General features: G+C 29.7%; 1 long non-coding RNA gene and 1 pseudogene across 2 annotated transcripts; both read left to right on the top strand.

Moving 5' to 3' along the window:
* The first annotated feature begins 75 nt into the window (after positions 1-75).
* On the top strand, positions 76-14813 carry LOC122851918. Of its 2 annotated transcripts, none has more exons than XR_006373759.1 (3): positions 76-376; positions 14385-14537; positions 14618-14813. It is a non-coding gene; the product is annotated as an uncharacterized LOC122851918 (long non-coding RNA). The 2 variants fall into 2 exon arrangements; XR_006373758.1 differs by having other exon boundaries at positions 14369-14537.
* A 4456-nt stretch (positions 14814-19269) lies between these two features.
* On the top strand, positions 19270-20210 carry LOC122850865 (annotated as a pseudogene).
* The last annotated feature ends 808 nt before the right edge of the window (positions 20211-21018 follow it).

Here is a 21018-nt window from a genome sequence, read left to right as displayed (position 1 = left end):
TAGATGCGCAACAGAATCAGAATGATAGATGTTTAAATTATGATAATATAATGCGTCATTCTACTGCTCTAATCTTATAAAGATATAAAATCTATATGATTTCGTTGAGATTCATATTTTAAAAAGTGGACACAATATGGTACACTAACTTTCAATTTTTTTTCATTTGTTATTTTACAACACGGAGAAAAATAAAAGGTAAAATTTACAGAAAAAAAGTAGTTTTTACCTTTTTAGTGAACAAATGAGGGATACCTAGAGGAAACGGGTAAAATTTACCAAAAAAAATGTCATTAGATTGAAGCTGTGCTTTACGTTTCAACGGAGTTAAATTTACATTTACTTTTTGTTATCGCTTCCATTACTTCGAAAAAAGGTAAAATTTACATTTTAAGACGTTGAAGTTGTTTCTACATTTTTTTTTTTTTCAAAAAATGAATTGACGAATAGAAGGACGTCGGAGTTAACTTGATGAAACTTAAAAAAAATGAGAAGCCCTGTCTAGAGGTCAAGGCGTTTGCCCGGTAAGCAAAAGACCCAAGTTCGATTCCTGGCGAGGGACCTTCTTTATTTTTTCTAAGTTTCTGGTTCTTTTCAAAAAATGAAATGAAGAATAGAAGGACGTCGGAGTTAACTTGAAACTTAAAAAAAAAAACAGAGTCCTTTCACTCTTGAGTTAATAACAATATAATAAACTAATAAACAACGACAATAAACAATAACAATGTTATATAATAAATTTTTAACTTTTTTTTTTGCTATTAATTAGCTATAGACTAGCTATTGATTTGTTGTTGACTTGCTATTGACTTGATGTTTTATCCTATTTTATTCTCGTGGTAACTTTCCATAAATTACCAAAACTGAGATTACAACGAGTGACAGCTTGAACATAACCTAAAAAAATTAAACATTATTTTTCGCTCTGACTACCCTGACGGAATCGTCTCATGACCCGTGTAGAACAGACTTGTTCAAGGCTTGTTTTGTCTAAAAATACATTGCTTATTCAAGCCTTGTAGATGTGGCTAGAACAATACTTGTATTACCCCTAGCGGAACTTCCCAACCGAACAGTTTGGTTAGATTTTGGTTTTTTCATGGTTGGGTTCATTCACGGTTTTTTAACGGTTAGAGAACGATTAGTAATCTGAAAACGAAAGGTTGAAAGTTGCCCGAATCCAACCAGAACATAACCTTAATCCAACGGTTTTAACAGTGTTCAAATTTGGTCAAGTAATCTATTTGGTTTGAACTCAGTTGGACTAACCACATTCAAACCTTTGGAAAAAAATCGATTTTTCCCCGAGTTTGTTTTCGGTTTATTCTCGGTTAAATGAGGGTTACCTGTTCAATTTGGGTTTGATTTGCGCAACTTTCAACCGTAAATAAACTTCATTTTCGGTTTATTCACGGTTGGGAAGTTCTGTTAGGGAGAAGGCTTGAACAGGTCTTGTACAAGGCTGTGCATATAAACTGAATAACTGAGATCGATTATAATACTCGTTCATCTATTGTACAAGCATGGTTACAATAGGCTTGTACAATTATGAATATTATTATTTATAAAAAAAATTATTGTTATTATTATTGTTCATACTATAAATATATATAAATGGTGATAATTATAACAACAATAATTTCGATAATATTATCAATTATTCACAATAGTATTGATATTAATAATAATATCTATAATAATAATATTTTAGATATAAATACTAATAATTATCAGTATTTATATATGAATGCTATTGTCAATATTATTATTAATATTATTCATATCACTGATTTTATTATAAACCGATAATATTATTGTTATTATTACTATTTAGCGAGATATTCAGCGTGACATGCAACTACTCCGAAAGAAGTTTCACTTCCCACGCGTACTCGCAACACGCTAATTTATTTTTTGATTAATTTTATCATATCAGTTGACCGACAATTTGTTTAAAATGTAAATATGATAAACAATTTATTTTATTACAATTAATAAATATATTTTTATTTTATAGCTGCGATTGAATTCAATCGAAAAACTTTCAACGATTGCCTTGGCACTTGGTGCTGAACGTACTCCTAGTTAGTGATGCCGCGATAGACGAGAGAACTCGAGACGAGACGAGAGAGAGGTGACGAAAGACAATAAAATTCGAGGCGAGAGACGAATTTTCTCTCGTCGCGAGAGACGAGACGAGACGAGACACCGATGTCGATATGCGAAAGAAAAGTCGAGAGATAGATAATTTAGTTCTTGTTTTTATTTTTTTTAATTTATATATATTTTCAATTTACTTATAATACATTTCTGACCCGTTTTATATTACTTGTTGTACAAACGACAAACAACAAAAGCTGAATTAAGGGATCATTTTTGTAATTAATGTCAAGATGATACACCAATGGGGCGACGTTTAGCAGCATCCAAAGTGGGAGAATTTGCAAAAGTTGTTGAAATTAAATATTTTATATTTAAAGATTCTGTTCGTTTATTAGCTGTTGATGCATGTGTTAATATATTGCAACATTATTACAACGAGAAGATGTTGAACAACTTGTTATGCCAAAATTACGTCAATGGGCTGCTGATTCATCATGACGTGTACGTTATATGGTTGATGATAAATTTACAGCTTTTCAAAAAGCAGTTAGTAACGTAAGCAGTAAATAAACGTACTACATTTCGAAAATATAATTTTAGTTTTTCTGAGTCATTAAATGTAATGGTTAGTTTGAATAAATATATTTGATAAAGCTGATGAACATATAATTTTTCTACATTGTTTTTTAAGTGATCTCATGCCGAATTAATGACTCTGGCATTAATGTCATGCCGGAGTAATTATTCTGGCATAAGATGAATTCTGGAGAAAATGCTTCGACATAAAACTAGTGGCGGATTAATTTTTTCGACATTAATCTCATGCCGGAGTAATTTCTCCGCCATCAATCTCATGCCGGAATAATTTCGGCGGCATAAAGTTAATGTCTGAAAAATTAATCCGCCACTAGTTTTATGTCGGAGTTTTTTCTCCTTCACTGATCCCATGCCGGAATAATTTCTCCGGTACTGATCCAATGCCGGAATAATTTCTCCGGCACTGATCCAATGCTGGAATAATTTCTCCTTCACTGATCTCATGCTGGAATAATTTCTCCGCCATCAATTTCTTGCCGGAGTAATTGCTCCGGAAATGGGCTAAAAACGGAGAAATGCTGGAGAAAAGTCGGAGTAATGCCGGAGTAATATTTCTACCAGAGGAAGTATTGTTTTTGATTTTGATTATCCTCGGTGGAAAAATTATCCTGCCATATCCCGCCATATCCCGTAATTGACTCATTGGCGGGTTATGTATCCCGTCAATATCCCGCAACAACATATCAGCAGGTTATGAATCCCACCACAAAATTTTGGCGGATTATGTATCCCACCAACAACCCGCCAATATGTCGTCACGAAATATTTTCCTTTGAAAATGCATAAATGAAATACAAGAAGAGTCAACACCAAATAGTAACGATTCAAATAATTTGCGGGATATTTGCGGGATAAATGGGTCAATAACGGAATATTAGCGCGATAGTTTTTCCACCAGGGATCACTTCCGTGAATTCTGCTTGTACCAGCGATGTACAAGCCATGTACATGGGTAACGCGATATTTTTTCAAGCGACAAAAAGACAACGACACTTGTACAATGTCAAGATTACGAACAAGAAGATTACAAAAAACAAAAATATATAACGACAAAATTACAAAAACAAAAATATATTACGACAAAATTACAAAAACAAAAATATATTACGACGAAATTACAAAACCAAAAAAATATTTAACAAAAGTACTTTGGTGTCTGTACTTTTTGTTTTTTTCAATTCAGAGAAAAATAATTTGTAAACTTTGCATTTTTTTTTGCGATTGAGGAATCCGACACAATTTATTTAAAAATTTACATTTTCTTTGGTAAGATTTACATTTTTTAAAACAAAACTGAATAAACATTTTTTTTTTGTAAATTTTACATTTTTATTAGGTGAAATTTAACGATAAAAATGTTAAAAATTGATTTTTTTTTTTTACTTAAAATGAATTTGAAATATATCTTTGAAAAATGCAGACATTACAAATAAATGCGGTGAAAAAAACAAAAAAAATAAACATTAACGATTTTAGATATTTTTTTGGTAAAATCTGCAGCTTTTGATTGTAATTCAGAAAAAAAAAAAAAAACACAAAAATAAAATGCAAATTTTACATCTAAAAACTGTAAAGTATATTAAAAAAATAAGTTTATAGAAATTAACAAATATGAGAGGTAGATTTTACATTTTTTTATTGTAAAAAATTGAGGTTGTCTAATTTCTCGGAAGCATGGTAAAAAACATGTGTGCGTGAGAAAGTCATTCGTCTTTTCTTTAACTACTGATTTTCCTTGGATATTTTATTTATTTAATAAACAAAATACATATTATTTTATTATTAATGAATAAAAATGTCCAAGGAAAAGCAGTAGCTAAGGAAAAGATGTAGCTGAGGGAAAGATGTAGCTAAGGAATGGAGGTTGCCAAAGAATTATATTTTAAGCAACATTATTTCCTTGAAACATAATTCTTTGGCAACCTTAATTCCTTAGCTCCATCTTTTCCTTAGCTACTGCTTTTCCTTGGACATTTGTATTTTTAAAGAATAAATTTACATGTATTTTATTTATAAAATAAATAAAAAATGTCCAAGGAAAAGCAGTAGCTAAGGAAAAGATGTAGCTCAGAAATTAATGTGACTAAGGAATTATTTCCTTGAAACATAATTATTTGGCAACCTCAATTCCTTAGCTACATCTTTTCCTTAGCTACTGCTTTTCCTTGGACATTTTTGTTTTTCAAAAATAAATTTACATGTATTTTATTTATAAAATAAATAAAAATGTCAAGGAAAAGCAGTAGCTAAGAAAAATGTAGCTAAGTAATATGTGACAAGAATTATTTCCTTGAAACATAATTCTTGGCAACATCAATTCCTTATCTCCATCTTTTCTTAGCTACTGCTTTCCTTGGACGTTTTGTTTTCAAAAATAAATTTACATGTATTTTATTTATAAAATAAATAAAAATGTCCAAGAAAAGCAGTAAGAAAAAAGATGTAGCTAAGGAATTAATGTGACTAAGGAATTATTTCCATGAAACATAATTCTTTGGCAACCTCAATTCCTTAGCTACATCTTTTCCTTAGCTACTGCTTTTCCTTGGACATTTTTTATTTATTTTATAAATGAAATACATGTAAATTTATTTTTTTAAAATACAAATGTCCAAGGAAAAGCAGTAGCTAAGGAATTAATGTGGCTAAGGAATTAATGTTGCCAAAGAATTATGTTTCAAGGAAAGAATTCCTTAGTCACATTAATTCCTTAGCTACATCTTTTCCTTAGCTACTGCTTTTCCTTGGACATTTTTTATTTATTTTATAAATAAAATACATGTAAATTTATTTTTGAAAAACAAAAATGTCCAAGGAAAAGCAGTAGCTAAGGAAAAGATGTAGCTAAGGAATTGAGGTTGCCAAAGAATTATGTTTCAAGGAAATAATTCCTTAGTCACAATAATTCCTCAGCTACATCTTTTCCTTAGCTACTGCTTTTCCTTGGACATTTTTTATTTATTTTATAAATAAAATACATGTAAATTTTTTTTTTCAAAATACAAATGTCCAAGGAAAAGCAGTAGCTAAGGAAAAGATGTAGCTAAGGAATTGAGGCTGCCAAAAAATTATGTTTCAAGGAAAGAATTCCTTAGTCACATTAATTTCTTAGCTACATCTTTTCCTTAGCTACTGCTTTTTCTTGGACATTTTTTATTTATTTTATAAATAAAATGCATCTGAATTTGTTTTTCAAAAATACAAATGTCCAAAGAAAAGCAGTAGCTAAAGAAAAGATGTAGCTAAGGAATTGAGGTTGCCAAAGAATTATGTTTTAAGGAAATAATTCCTTAGTCACATTAATTCCTTAGCTACATCTTCTCCTTAGCTACTGCTTTCCCTTGGACCTTTTTTTTTAGGGAATTTTGAATTCCTATTGTTTTCGCTTTTCTTCTGGACCCCCCCAACCATGGTAGACACCCCCCCTAAAAAATTTCCTAAGTCCTTAAATCTCAACCATGGTAGACACCCCCCCAAAAAATTTTCTCAGTCCCTTAATCTTAACCAATACAATATATATAGAAAATATAAAGAAAAATATAGAAAAGTGACTGAATATAAAGAAAGAAACGATAAATATGGGAAAATATCAGTAAATATAAAGGAGAATATAGGAAAATATCAAAGAAAAATCGGTAAATATAAAGGAAAATATAGAAAAGTGACTGAATATAAAGAAAAAAACGATAAATAAGGGAACATATCAATTATGCCCCCCCCCCTTAAAAAATTTCTAAGTCCCTTAATTAATCTAAACAAGATGAATATGGAAAATGAAGAAAAATATAGAAAAATAAAGAATATATAAACGAATAAACGAAAATATAGAAAAATCACTGAATATAAAGAAAAATACGATAATTATAGGAAAATATTAGAAAAATATGAGTAAACAAAAAAGAAAAGTATAGCGAAATATCATGGAAAAATCATATTTAACAACAAGATTTTTCAACAAAAGATTTAAAAAATTAGTAACATGATAAATTATTAAATATTCAAGTTAAACAAAATATATACGATCACTGGAGGATTAGTGAGAAAAATTAATGAACAATACCCATCAATAAATAATAAAGAAATAATCATACCAGTAGAAGCTAATAATTCGATGACGATAAGGAAAATGAAAATTACCAAAAATTAATTTCGAGATTAAAAAAATACAAGAAATTGTACATCTACCAATTAATTCATTTGCAGGCAAAATAATTTCAGCGAAAAAAAAAAAGAAAACTATTCAATAATAATAATGACATTATTTAGATATCATCGCAATCATAATAGCAATAAATAAAGTGGAATTTATATATGCAATGTCAGGACGGTTATTAAAATAAAGAACAATAACATTAGCAGACGACAGTGATTATGAAGTAAAATAAAATTTAAATGAAAAAAAGTTTGATTAAACTAAACAAAGATAATAAATTTACCAAAGGAAATATATTTTAGATTGAAGTAAATTTATGGAATGAAGAGGCAGAAAATTTCTAGGGAAAAAAGAGTGATGTGATAGCATTAAAGGAATTGAAAATAAATAAATATAAAAAAATTAAAAATATAACGACGACTTCAGCAACAACTAAAACGTTAAATCCTGATTCAACCGAGAGAAAAAAGTAAATAAAATAAATACAATCGAACTCGACAATTTTGTAATAAATATTTAACATTGACAGGCTAAAATCATAGTACAACAAAATGAATAAAAACGGAGAGTTTATAAGGTTAGAAGAAAGCGATTCTGGACATAGAGATGACCCATTAGAAGGAACAAGCAAAATGAATGAAAATTAAATAAATTTTAGTTGTAACAATAATCATTGTAACGATAGAGAATGAAATAAATTTGTAGTCACGAATTTTAATATATATTAAAAAAGAAATTAAAATTCCCCCCGCAGGGAAGGCACAGTTGCTTCAGCAACTGTATGATCATTTTTTTTTAAAATAAATTTACATGTATTTTATTTATAAAAAAAATTACCAAGGTCCAAGGAAAAACAGTAGCTAAGGAAAAGATGTAGCCAAGAAATTAATGTGACTAAGGAATTATTTCAACAAATTGACTTAACACGACTTTTCAATATTTGTAATGTGCAAATTTTTATTTTTGTGTCAATTCTTCAATGTTACTAATTCATCAATAAAAAGTTTCATTTTCGTCGTTATTGGAGGTCATTCTTAATATGGACAAAAATTTTCCATTTCAACATAAACACGCGATAGCTTAGGGGATAAAGGCGCCTTTAGAAGATAGGATAAATAGGTTTAGGTAGAGTCGTAGGTTCAAATCCCGGTCAGGACACGTATAAAACAAAAAAAAAAAAAAAACAATTACAGTCTCTCCATTTACAAACAAAAAATTTACATTTTGCATTTTTTTTTTACTAAGCATGTCATTTAGTAAAAAAAAATGTTAATTTTACATTTTTTTTATGCAAACTGTATCTCTGCGATGAAAACAATTTTTAATTGTAATTTTAACATTTTTTTTTGCAGAATCCCTTATTTACTAAAAAAAAATGTAACTTTTACATTTTTTTTCAATAAGCCTGATGTTTAGTGAAAAAAAATGTAAATTTTACATTCTAATAATGTGAATTCCGGCTTTGATCTGATTACATATTTTTTTTGTAGTTTTTACACATTTTATGTTACGGATTCCCCAATCACAAAAAAAAAATGTAATTTTTACATTTTTTTTTGTTAAGTTTACAAATTATTTTTCTCCGTATACGTTTTTATGGTATATCGAATACTTATTGATCGATATCATGGATTTTCTCTATCGGTAGAAATTGGTATCGTTCTGATGTATACTATACTATAGTCTTGATTTATTGGTAATCTATTGGAAAAAAATATATACTTTAGTATCACACGTTGTTTATTTCATCAAGAAAAATGAATACCCTGGCGGAACACACAAGAGCAATTCATTAGCTATTATAGAATGATTTCGGCGCTTTCACAAGAACGAATCAATAGCTATTACAGAGCAAATTAAAATTAATATTGAAGAACCCTAAAAAAATCGATTTTTTCCCAAACGGTTTGAATTCGGTTAGCCCAACTGAGTTCAAACCGAATAGATTACTAGACCAAATTTGAACTCTGTAAAAACCGTTGGATTAAGGTTATGTTTGGGTTGAATTTGCGCAACTTTTAACCGTTTGTTTTCGAATGAATAACCGTTTCCTAACCGTTAAAAAACTGTGAATGAACCCAACCGTGGAAAAACCGGAATCTAACCGAACCGTTCGGTCGAGAAGTTCCACTAGGGAATTTTATCAAAATTGACCTATTCGAGAAAATTTGGTTTTATATCGATAGCATAGTTTTTCAACCAAAGTGCTATGCCATAGCACTTGTGTCACTATATCTCACTAGAAATTTACGCCACAAAGAATGTCAAATGGATTTTTCAGGATTTGTAAACAAATAAATATGACATTTTTGAGGTTATCCCGAGTAGAAATTCAGTTCAGGATATGATCAAAACTTGATCAGGCAACTTGATTTCAGATCAAGTTTTGATCAGACAACTTGATCAAAACGTAACGCAAAAATGGATCAAGATTTTTGATCAAAAAGTGATCGAGAAACATTATCAAAAAATGATAAAAAAAAATTTTGTGAGCCATCTAGACTCGCGGGTTTATTATGTGTAAACATCTTCGGCGTGTTTCTACGAAAAATTCCTACGAATGCGCAAAGTGGTTAAAAATGAAGTTGAAATATGAAAAAAACGGCTATTTATCGGTTATATGTTGTATAGTTATTGAAATAACGAATTATTCTCAAATTTAATAATGGCAATCAATAGAGATCGTCGGGAAGAAGTGAATGTTTTTAAAAAAATTTCGATATCTCGAATAGTTTTCGAGTTATAATATTTTTTAAAATTTCGATATATCGATTTTTTTTTATTTATTTATTTAATAATGGAAGTCGATTAAACTCATCGAGGAGAAAAAAAAATCGAATACAATTTTTTGATCGCGCAAATAGTTTTCGAATTATCGATATCTTTCTAATGTTAATGATAATTTTTTTCATAATTGATAATATAATAGAGCTAAGTAAAAAAATAAAGCTAAGTAAAAATATAGCTAAGTAAAAAATATAGCTAAGTAAAAAATATAGTTAAGTTGAAAATATAGCTGCTAAAATTATGTAGATATTGTGTGTTTGGCTATAAATATATAGCTAAGTAAAAAAAATAGCTAAGCAAAAAATATAGCTAAGTAAAAAATATAGCTAAGTAAAAAAAGTAGCTGAGTAAAAAATATTGCCAAGTTAAAAATATAGCTAAGTAAAAAATATATAGCTAAGTAAAAAATATAGCTAAGTAAAAAACCTAGCGACCAAGTAAAAAAAACTTGGATATATTCATTATTTCATTATTTTCAAAAAAAAAACAAAAATTTCGACTTTTTTTTTTTGAGAAAAAAAATTGTATACATTTTAAAAAAAATATCGATAATTTGATAACTATAAAAATAATAATTTGATAGATATAAAAATTTTTATTGGGCTTTTTTTTTAGCTTGGCGAAATTTATCGATTGCCTTTATTAATATTAAAAAAAAAAACTTAATATATCGAAATATATAAGTTATTATAACTCGAAAACTATTCGCGATATCGAATTTTTTTATGTTCACTTTTTTTACTTGGACATTGATGGCCATTATTAAATTTGAGAATTAATCGTTATTTCAATAACTACACGATATATTACCGATAAATAGCCGTTTTTTCCATATTTCAACTCCATTTTTAACCACTGCGCATTCGTAGGAATTTTTCCCGTATTTTTCCCGTAATCGTGAGAAAATTTTCTATAAAAAACCGAATAAAAAAACATGTTGTCTCAGTTATGATAATATCTTCTGAAATTCCTCTGTACAATTACAATAATAATTTTCTCTTTCAAACTAACACATCAGTCATCAATGTCTATTTCTCTTTTTTTAAAACATAAAATTAGTCAATATTACAAATAAATTATTATTGTATAATAATTCAATATTATGTTTTGAATTTAGAAAATACTATTTTATATAAACAATAATAATAGGTATATTAATCTTGTAAATGAAAAATACTTGCATATGCATGTATATATATGTACAATTCGAACTTTACTTTGCCTAACAAATGCAAGTATAACTAATAAATACAAATAAAATACTTGTATATTAATATATAAATACGCGCATTTAAATTCATCTATACTACAGAACGGCTGATGGTAACGGTTACCGACCGATTACCATGGCGCTGCAAGGCGCAATATAGAGTGTAGACTGACAGAAAATGGATTCCTGCCCAGATCCGTTACCGGATCTGACGTCTAAACTCTATGTTTTTTCCTTTTACTCTAACCCAACCCGCGCCTAAAGATGTTTACACATCAAAAATTATTTAACAAATCACTTTTTTTCTTTTTTTTTTTTTTGAATCAGCTAATTACTTATTATTCCTGGGATAGAGTTAGAGATAGATGTGCTGAAATGGAAGACAAAGAATATAATTAAGTAAATTTGCGCAACTAGAGGGGATCGAACCTACGAACAACGGATTACTATTCTAAACGCACGCTTTAGACCGCTCGGCTACCGGACGATCGATGCAATGTATAGTTTTTTAATCCTCATATTTAACATTCACTCACAAGAGGCAAAAAAAAAATGATAGATTCAGAGAAAGATTAATAATTGGAAAAAAAATAATTGTGCAATATAATAATTATTCCTAAATAATTATTTTTGAATATATATTTTAATTAATAAAATACAAAATAATTTTTTTGTATTCATTTGTTAATTCGTAATAAAAAATTATGGATAGATATTGGAATAAATTATTTAATAGAAAAAATATTATACAGAGCTGTCATCAGCTCTACATTTTAAATATGATAAAACTAAGAAAATGTTGATCATAATTTGACCAGGTTTACTTGTTCAAAATGTGATCAGGATACTTGATGTTGTCTTGAACAGTAAAAATTTTTTAAAAAACTTATGTATTTAATGAAATTTAGTTGAGGTTCTGATCAGAACCGGATCAGGGAACCTGATTTCAAATCAGAACCGGATCAGGAATCCTGTTCAGGAATAGATCAGAATGTAACGCTCTTTTTTAGGATTCTGATCAGAACCGGATCAGGAAACCTGGCCAGATTATAAGGTTAGAGCCAGGATACCTGAACAGGAATGGATCAGGATTCCTGACTAGAATATAACCAGGAATCCTGTTCAGGAACGGATCAGAATGTAACGCTTTTTTTTAGGATTCTGATCAGAATCGGATCAGGAAACCTGACCAGGATACCTGATCAGGAATGGAACAGGATTCCTGATCTGAAACGGATCAAGTAATTTAAAAAAAAAAATTGTTTTTCATTATTTGATGTTTTGTAAATCGGTTAACTAATTTACTATAGCAATGTTAATGATGAAACAGATTGAACGATAAGATTGTATGTACCTAACATAACTTAAATTACCTAACCACTAGCGGGACGCGAACTCGGAACTTTCAGATTACAACTACGGGCCTTAACACGCGCGGCCATGCCGTCTATCGATGATCTGATGTGATTTTTTGCTTTCATGAATTACATCAGCTAAAAAAAACTTAAATTAGAATTTGCGACGTAAATTTAACGTAAAAATAAAATCTAACAATTTGTCTGTTGTCATTTTGTTTTAGAATTATAATTAAAATTAAATCCAAAAAATATTTATCCTGATAGTATTTTTGTCAGAATCTCATCAGGATTCTTTTTTCAGGATATGCTCAGGTTTTCTGGTCTTTTTCTGAACAGGAAAACTGAGTGAAAAAAGTCAATTTATTTGATATATTTATCCTGATAGTATTCTGATCAGAATCTTATCAGGGTTCCCTATTCAGAATACGTTAAGGTTTCCTGTTCCTTTTCTGAACAGGAAAATTGAGTAAAAAAAGTCAATTTATTTGATATATTTATCCTGACAGTATTCTGGTCAGAACCTGATCAGGAAGCCTTATTCAGGATATGCTCAGGTTTCCTGTTCCTTTTCTGAACAGGAAAACTGTGTGAAAAAAGTCAATTTATTAAATATATTTATCATGATAGTATTCTAGTCGGATCCTGATCAGGAAACCTTATTCAGGATATGCTCAGGTTTTCTGTTCCTTTTCTGAACAGGAAAACTGTGTGAAAAAAGTCAATTTATTAAATACATTAATCCTGATAGTATTCTAGTCAGAACCTGATCAGGAAACCTTATTCAGGATATGCTCAGGTTTCCTGTTCCTTTTCTGATATGTTGTGTGACACTTCCACTTTATTCTGTAAAAATAAAATTGAACAACATATCAATATTATTTATCCATTTCTTGTGACACGGTTTTGGAAAAAAATAGCTTGTCTGCATTAGACGGTGCTTTTATTATTATCTAATAAAAAAAAAATTGTCATTTTCAACAAATATTTTAGATAGAAATTTAATTAGTAGAAGTCGTTCTAACTCAAGAAATGGATTAACTACTCCAACAAATATTTCAGATGGAAATTCAATGAGTGGAAGTCGTTCTACACTGAGAGAAATTTTAACTAAAAATTAAAACCCATGTTGAATAGAAATTACTATACTGCTTTGTAATTTTTGTTTTATTTCTGGGATTGGCCGCGAGAGATGATATTCTACAATAAAATTATGTAAAATGTCACACAATGTCAAAAAATTGTTATGTTACTTCAAGTCTCTGTACATCGTTATCTATTGCAGATAGACATGGGGTTGAGTGGAGTTAATTATTGAGAATTTAATTCTAAACACTTTATAAAGAATTACTTTTTTTGATTAATGTCTTAGATAATGAGTTATGAGTTAATTAAAATAAAGCACATACATGTTTTGTGGAAACGATAAAAAATATTATAAGTTCGAATAAAACATACTGAACAATTTAATAAATATTCTAATATATATAATAAAATTTATCATGTACACATATAAAAGTTAGCATAGACTTAAATATTTTTTACTATATCGCTTTGTAAAAATTCTGGTTGTGAGGCGAAATAATACAAAGATGGCCGACTGATTGAACAAATGATTGAATTGTCATGTAATTTCAAGCATTTCTACAGCCTTATCTGTTGAAGCTAGGTATGGGGTTAAGCGAGGTTTATTGTTGGTAATTTATTTCTGAACAATTTATCAAGAATGAATTTTTTCTATTTATCAATTAGTTTTCGAGTTTTGAGCGTGTAAACAGAAAAGAAAAAATGTTGCCGAGAATTGATTGCCGTTCTCCGTGAATCTAGCACAAACTGCCGAACTTAGCACAAAAAATGTCCAACTTTTAAATAAAATTTATAATAAAATATAGTAAATTCTAAAACCGGTAGTGCGTAAATTCTCAACCTGCTAGAATTTACTTGTGAGTTTCGTGAATTTAGTCATTTTTTTTAAAGAAAAACTACAATAAAATTATGTAATTTTTATGGCTTAGTGTTGTATATAGTCAATGGCCAAATTTTTTACATAACTTTATTGTAAAAATTATTTATCAATATACGAATAATTCTTACAAATAATCGGAGGAACGCAGTTTTTACTATTCGCTTTGTAATTTTTTCTTATACGTTTGTAATTTTTAGTTAAAATTTCTCTCAGTGTAGCTCGAGAAATGGATCAACTAGTCCAACAAATAACTTTGACCGAAGAAGTTCAAACCTCCAATCTGATGAACAGCAATTATCGTTTAGATTACAAGAGGCTGTCGAAGATGAAGACCAACTTTTTGGCTTCGAGTATGCAGATGCAAATGTAAGTTGAATATATTTATTGTTTTTTAAATAAAATTTAAAAACTATACTGATATATAATTTTTTATGTTTATTTATTAGATGATCACTTGGGAAACAATATTTTTTGTATTAAAAATATTTTGAAGACGATTCGTTCCCAGAGAAGGAGATTTCTAATTGAGACTGACGTAATATTGTCATTTTGCTTGTCATTGAAAAGTCATTAAAGCTTATACTTAAAAACTTATGTCTTAAAAAAAAAAAAATAACAACAAATGGATTGTTAATATAAGACAATGAGAATATACTTATGTTATTTTTATAAGCTTCAAAAAATATTTTCTTAATTAATAAAATATAATATAACAAATATATGTCGTTCCGTTTAATATAAATGTTTAGTAATGCATTTTGATGTTAATTTTATTTTAAAATTAATTTTTTTTTATTTTTAAATCATTATATCGTTGAAGATAGTTGTTTATCTTCATATATATTTCCAGATCGTTCGACATCATAATTCTCATAGAGATCGTTGACGATAGACAGACATCGTTGGAGATCGTCAGTGATAGTCACTGATGCGGACAAAAGCGACATCTTCAACGATCTTCGAAGATCTTCAAAGATCACTTTTTTTTTTTCCCGGGACAATATCTACATAATATCACGATATTTTGAATTTTCAATAATTTATACAAATTTATATTTCAAAAACGATTGGAGATATTGAATTTTCATTATCACTATTGTTTTCTTCGTAAAAAGTACTACTAAAATCATTAATAAATTTATTTTTTTTTAAATTTATTTATAGTGAAAAATAGCATAATAATAAAAAATTAGTAAGAAATTTCGATATTTTTCACTTTTAAAGCTCAATATCTTGAAAAATATTAAAGATACGATATTGCTGTTTAATTTATATTATTCCTCGTAAAAAATACGATTAGATTTAATCTTGAAGATAATTTTTTTATATACCATTCCTTTATAAAAAAAATATCAAAAAAAAAAACTTCGATATCTTGGGCCCATTATTTTTCTCTCGAAAAGACGTTCTAATTTCAGTCATAAATTCTTGTCGCCACGGATATCGTAATCTTGCCCCAATTTCCGTCAACAGTAGATTATTAAGTATAAATCTTGTATACCATCCAAATTGTTGTCACCGTCTCATTAATTTAAACAAAATAATTCGATAAACAATTACATATCACTAAATATGACACACTATACACAAACCATTTGTTTTGATTTGTTTATTAACAATAATAACAATATTCAATATAATATGGCAAATAAATCATGCGCACGCCGATTTTTATTTTTTTCTTGCGTGCGTACGTGCAATCGTACGATTGCAAGTAAGCAAACTATGGGGTACATTCCTTCAATAAAAAATTTTTTTTCGTTTTGCAATTTCGCCTTGTAATACCGACTAAAAACTAGAAACAGAAACAACGACAAAAGTGATAAATTTCTCTATGCAATATTCCAGGCTTTACAGTTTACGATAATGTGTGGTACGAGCTATGTGACAATAACAAACAATCACAACAAGTCAATTTTCTATCTATATTTCAGCTTGATATAAACATTGAACAGTTATCCATCTAATAATTGGAAGCCAAAAAAAATAATGTCATGTGCCAGTACTGCCACTACAAGAAACAGCTTTTTCCTATAAAATTTTGGCCGGTATTACAGGGCGAAATTGCAAAACGAAAAAAAATTTTTTATTAAGGTTGTTTTCAAATGAAATTCCCGTTATTTAATTTTCGATTTTTTTTTTTTAATGTTTAAATGAAATAATTATCTATTTGGTGGAATTTTTTCGTAATTTTCCTCTGCGTCAAAATCCAGATAATTATAGTGTCAAAGTTGACAACTTTAACACTCAAGCATAGGGAGTATAGGTACGTTTGCGCTTGTACTTTTAAAACTCTTAATTTAAATTTTGATTTTTTTCTACAGATTTGTACACTTTACAAATACGAAATCAATGAAAAAAAAATTATCCATTTCCTCAATGCCGTTTAAAAGATATTGGTTAATTACTTGTTGAATTTACGGGTTTCAGCCGGCTGAATTACATTGAAAATTTGGGGTAAGTTCCAATACCGTCGTTCGGTTTTATTCTTCTAGCTCTATCCTTCTCTCTATCTCTTCTGGCTCAATCTTCTATCTCTTCTTCTATCCTTCTCTTACAAGAAATGTACGTTTTTGGAACTTCCCCCTGAATGTTTATTGCTAGAGTAGTATTAGTGTCTGTAAATATCATATATGTAATACTACTATATTGCTAGCATCCTATCTTCCCAACAAGAAGACTAGAAAGTCTTTCTAGTCTTCTTGCTTCCCAATAAGTGGAGCTTCTTTGGAGGCAAGAGCGTCGACGATATGTCCTTCTCTTTTCAGAGCAGTAAAAAATGAGAAAGAGTAGGGAGCGTAGGGAGGGTTCGGATTAACTTGACAACTCACCAACACTATTTTTACTTTCTCACGTATATTAAATAAATAAAATAAAATATTTTAAAATAATTGAAATAACTAAATGAAAAAAAAAAATGAATGAAAAAAATTATTTTACTTTATTCAATATTTATTATTCAAATAATATAATTATTCGTACATTTAAATATATATGTATACAATATACATATACATATGTATACATTGTGTTGGTGAGTTGTCGAGTTAATCCGAACCCTCCCTACGCTCCCTACTCTTTCTCATTTTTTACTGCTCTGAAAAAAGAAGGAAATATCGTCGACGCTCTTGCCTTCAGAGACACAAAGCGGCCATATTAGCAATATAGGGTTCTGACCTATTCACCATGGCATCTGGTGGCCGATTAGTAAACTATTTCTGGATCTGGGAATCATGATAATAATATAATACGTACAGGACATACCAACACACACAAATAGTGAGGTGGTAGTGAGTCGTAGCCAAGTGTCAAAATACGTGTATACAGATTTAATATTATAAATATTAATAAATAAATTGATTATTAAAAAATGATTGTCGAGGCTAGTATATTTTTAGAGCGTATAAAAAAAAAATAAATACATAGGTATATATATGTTCAGGAGAGAATTTTATCAGTCGCGCTAAAAAATATTTTAATTTAGAATTTCATATTTTTTGAGAGCCCAATAAGTGCCTAATCAAAAACAAAAACTTGAAAACAGTAGATCGTCTTTTAGGGCCGGTTTTTTCGTCCAACATTACAGTTAACTAACTCTCTAAAAGGATTTGCACTGCGTTTTTACATGCTTTAGTATTGAAAATATCAATCGATAAGTAGTTAATCCCATGGTAGAAATATACAGGTATGTCCATTCCTCGGACGAAAATAAATTCTACTGCGCAAAACTCTAAGTAGCCATCTTGTCTACATGTGTGTAAATCTGTGTGCCCGTCATATTATTATTATTAGCCATCTTGTTTGTATGTGTGTAAATTTGTGTGCCCGTCATACTATTATTATTATACTGTTATTAATTAATGCAGAACATGTTTAAAATTTACATTAACCATAATTAAAAACTTTAAAAATATTGTTTAATAATTATACATATTTATAAATGTGTCAAAACAATTAGAAGTTAAATTTTTACTTTTTCACAAAAAACAATTAGGAAAAATAAAAGGAATTTTTACATATTTAGTTAACAAACTAGAAGTATGGATGAAAAAAACAATATAAATATTGCACTGAATGCAATACAATGTTTGGTACATACTTGTACGTACATTTGACTTAGAGTTTTGAATGAGAAAATTATAGAAGATAAAAAAAAAAGAAATAAGAAAAAAAAGTTAAAAAAAATATGTAACAAAGTTAAATATGAATTTTATTTTTTATTTTTTATAGAATTAATCATTTGTTTATGTGTCTTCATTATTTCAATTTTTTATTGAGACCATCCCTGGTAGAAATATTTCTCCGCCGTTACTCCGGCTTTTTCCGGCTTTCTCCGGCATTACTCCGGCTTTCTCCGGCATTACTCCGTTTTTGGCCCATTTCCGGAGAAACTACTCCGGCATGAGGTTGGTGGCGGAGAAATTACTCCGGCATGAAATTGATGGCGGAGAAATTATTCCGGCATGAGGTTGATGGCGGAGAAATTACTCCGGCATGAGATTGGTGGTGGGAAAATTACTCCGGCATGGTATCGATGGTGGGGAAATTACTCCGGCATGAGATTGATGGCGGATAAATTTTTCCGGCATGGGATTGATGGCGGAGAAAATATTACAATTGTTATTAATAAATACTATTTTTGAGCAGACAAACTAGAAGTATTTTTCATCGGTTGAACATTTTTATAATATGACAATCTATTCTTTTGTGTTCTTTTGGTTCATGGAGAACCACATCCAACCCCGCACATACACATGCTTTATAAAAAAAAAAAATTGTCAAGTTCGCTCACACATTTATAATCTAATCCTCGCCGAGTCGCCGGACGGCTGCCAGAAATACCACCTCTACTGCTCACCATCGCTACTCATATACATGTGTGCGCCACTGTAGCATAGCAGTGGAAGCAACGTAGATTGTTTATTCATTATCTTGTTAAAAGAAAAAAGTTGTAGTGTTGTGCCCTAGTATATAAGGCAATGGAAAATCATATCAATAAACAAATAAAATAATAAAAAAAGCCATATTGTGCCCAGGGCTAATATTAAAACACTCAGAATAAATGAATTCTGCTTGGATAAATTTGTGGTTCAGCAAAATGGCAGCAGCCGACTCACCAACGGACGACAGTCTTTATCCAATTGCAGTTCTGATCGATGACTTATAAAATGCAAATTTACAAGTAAGTACAATAATTATTATTTTTCAAATAATACCAAAGTTTTTTATGTTTGAAAAAAAAAAAATAACTCGATCTTAGTCAGCAAGTGTTTGTAACAATGAGGTTATAACTGGAGCGGTTTTTTTTTATATTAATTTCATCATATCAGTTGACTTAAAATTTGTTTAAAATGTAAATATGATGAACATTTTATTTTATTACAATTAATGAATATATTTTTATTTTATAGCTGCGATTAAATTCAATCAAAAAACTTTCAACGATTGCCTTGGCACTTTGTGCTGAACATACTCGTTGTGAGTTGATACATTTTGTTCCATTGGTACAACGTTTGGCATCTGGTGATTGGTTCACGTCAAGAACATCGACATGTGGTTTAATAAGTGTATCTTATCCACGTGTAAGTACAGCAACAATAGCTGAATTAAGAAATCATTTTTGTAATTTATGTCAAGATGATACACTAATGGGGCGACGTTCAGCATCATCAAAATTGGGAGAATTTGCGAAAGTTGTTGAAATTGAGTATTTAAAATCTGATTCAATTCTAATGTTTGTTATACTTGCACGAGATGAACAAGATTCTGTTCGTTTATTAGCTGTTGATGCATGTGTTAGTATATTGCAACATTATTACAACGAGAAGATGTTGAACAACGTGTTATGCCAAAATTACGTCAATGTGCTGCTGATTTATCATGGCGTGTACATTATATGATTGATGATAAATTTATAGATCTTGGAAAAGCAGTTAATTATAAACGTACCACATTCCGAAAATATAATTTTAGTTTTTCTGAGTCATTAAATGTGATGGTTAGTTTAAATAAATATATTTGATAAAATTGATGAACATATAACATTTCTACATTGTTTTTTAGTAATCTCATGCCGAATTAATTACTCCGGCATTATTGTTATGCCGGAGTAATTATTCTGGCATAAGATGAATGCTGAAGAAAATGCTTCGGCATAAAACTAGTGGCGGACTAATTTTTCCGACATTACTTTCATGCCGGAGTAATTTTTCCGCCGTCAATCTCATGCCGGAATAATTTTGTCGGCATGAAGTTAATGTCGGAAAAATGAATCCACCACTAGTTTTATGCCGGAGTTTTTTCTCCTTCACTGATCTAATGCCGAAATAATTTCTCCTTCACTGATCCCATGCCAGAATAATTTCTCCGGCACGAATCCTATGCCGGGATAATTCCTCCGCCATCAATCCCATGCCGAAATAATTCCTCCGCCATCAATCCCATGCCGGAATAATTTTGCTGGCATTAATCCCATGCCGGAATAATTTTGCTGGCATTAATCCCATGCCGGAACAATTTCTACGGCATGAATCTCATGCCGGAATAATTTCTCCGCCATCAATTCCATGCCGGAGTAATTTTTCCGCCATCAACTTCATGCCGGAATAATTTCTCCGCCATCAACCTCATGCCGGAATAATTTCTCCGCCATGAATTTCATGCCGGAGTAATTTTTCCGCCATCAACTTCATGCCGGAATAATTTCTCCGCCATCAACCTCATGCCGGAATAATTTCTCCGCCATCAATTTCATGCCGGAGTAATTTTTCCGCCATCAACTTCATGCCGGAATAATTTCTCCGCCATCAACCTCATGCCGGAATAATTTCTCCGCCATCAATTTCAT

This window comes from Aphidius gifuensis, linkage group LG3 (assembly GCF_014905175.1).
Source record: "Aphidius gifuensis isolate YNYX2018 linkage group LG3, ASM1490517v1, whole genome shotgun sequence".
Classification (NCBI taxonomy): domain Eukaryota; kingdom Metazoa; phylum Arthropoda; class Insecta; order Hymenoptera; family Braconidae; genus Aphidius; species Aphidius gifuensis.
The sequence above is the reverse complement of the archived record's forward strand: the minus strand, read 5'-3'. Positions and strand labels throughout refer to the sequence as shown.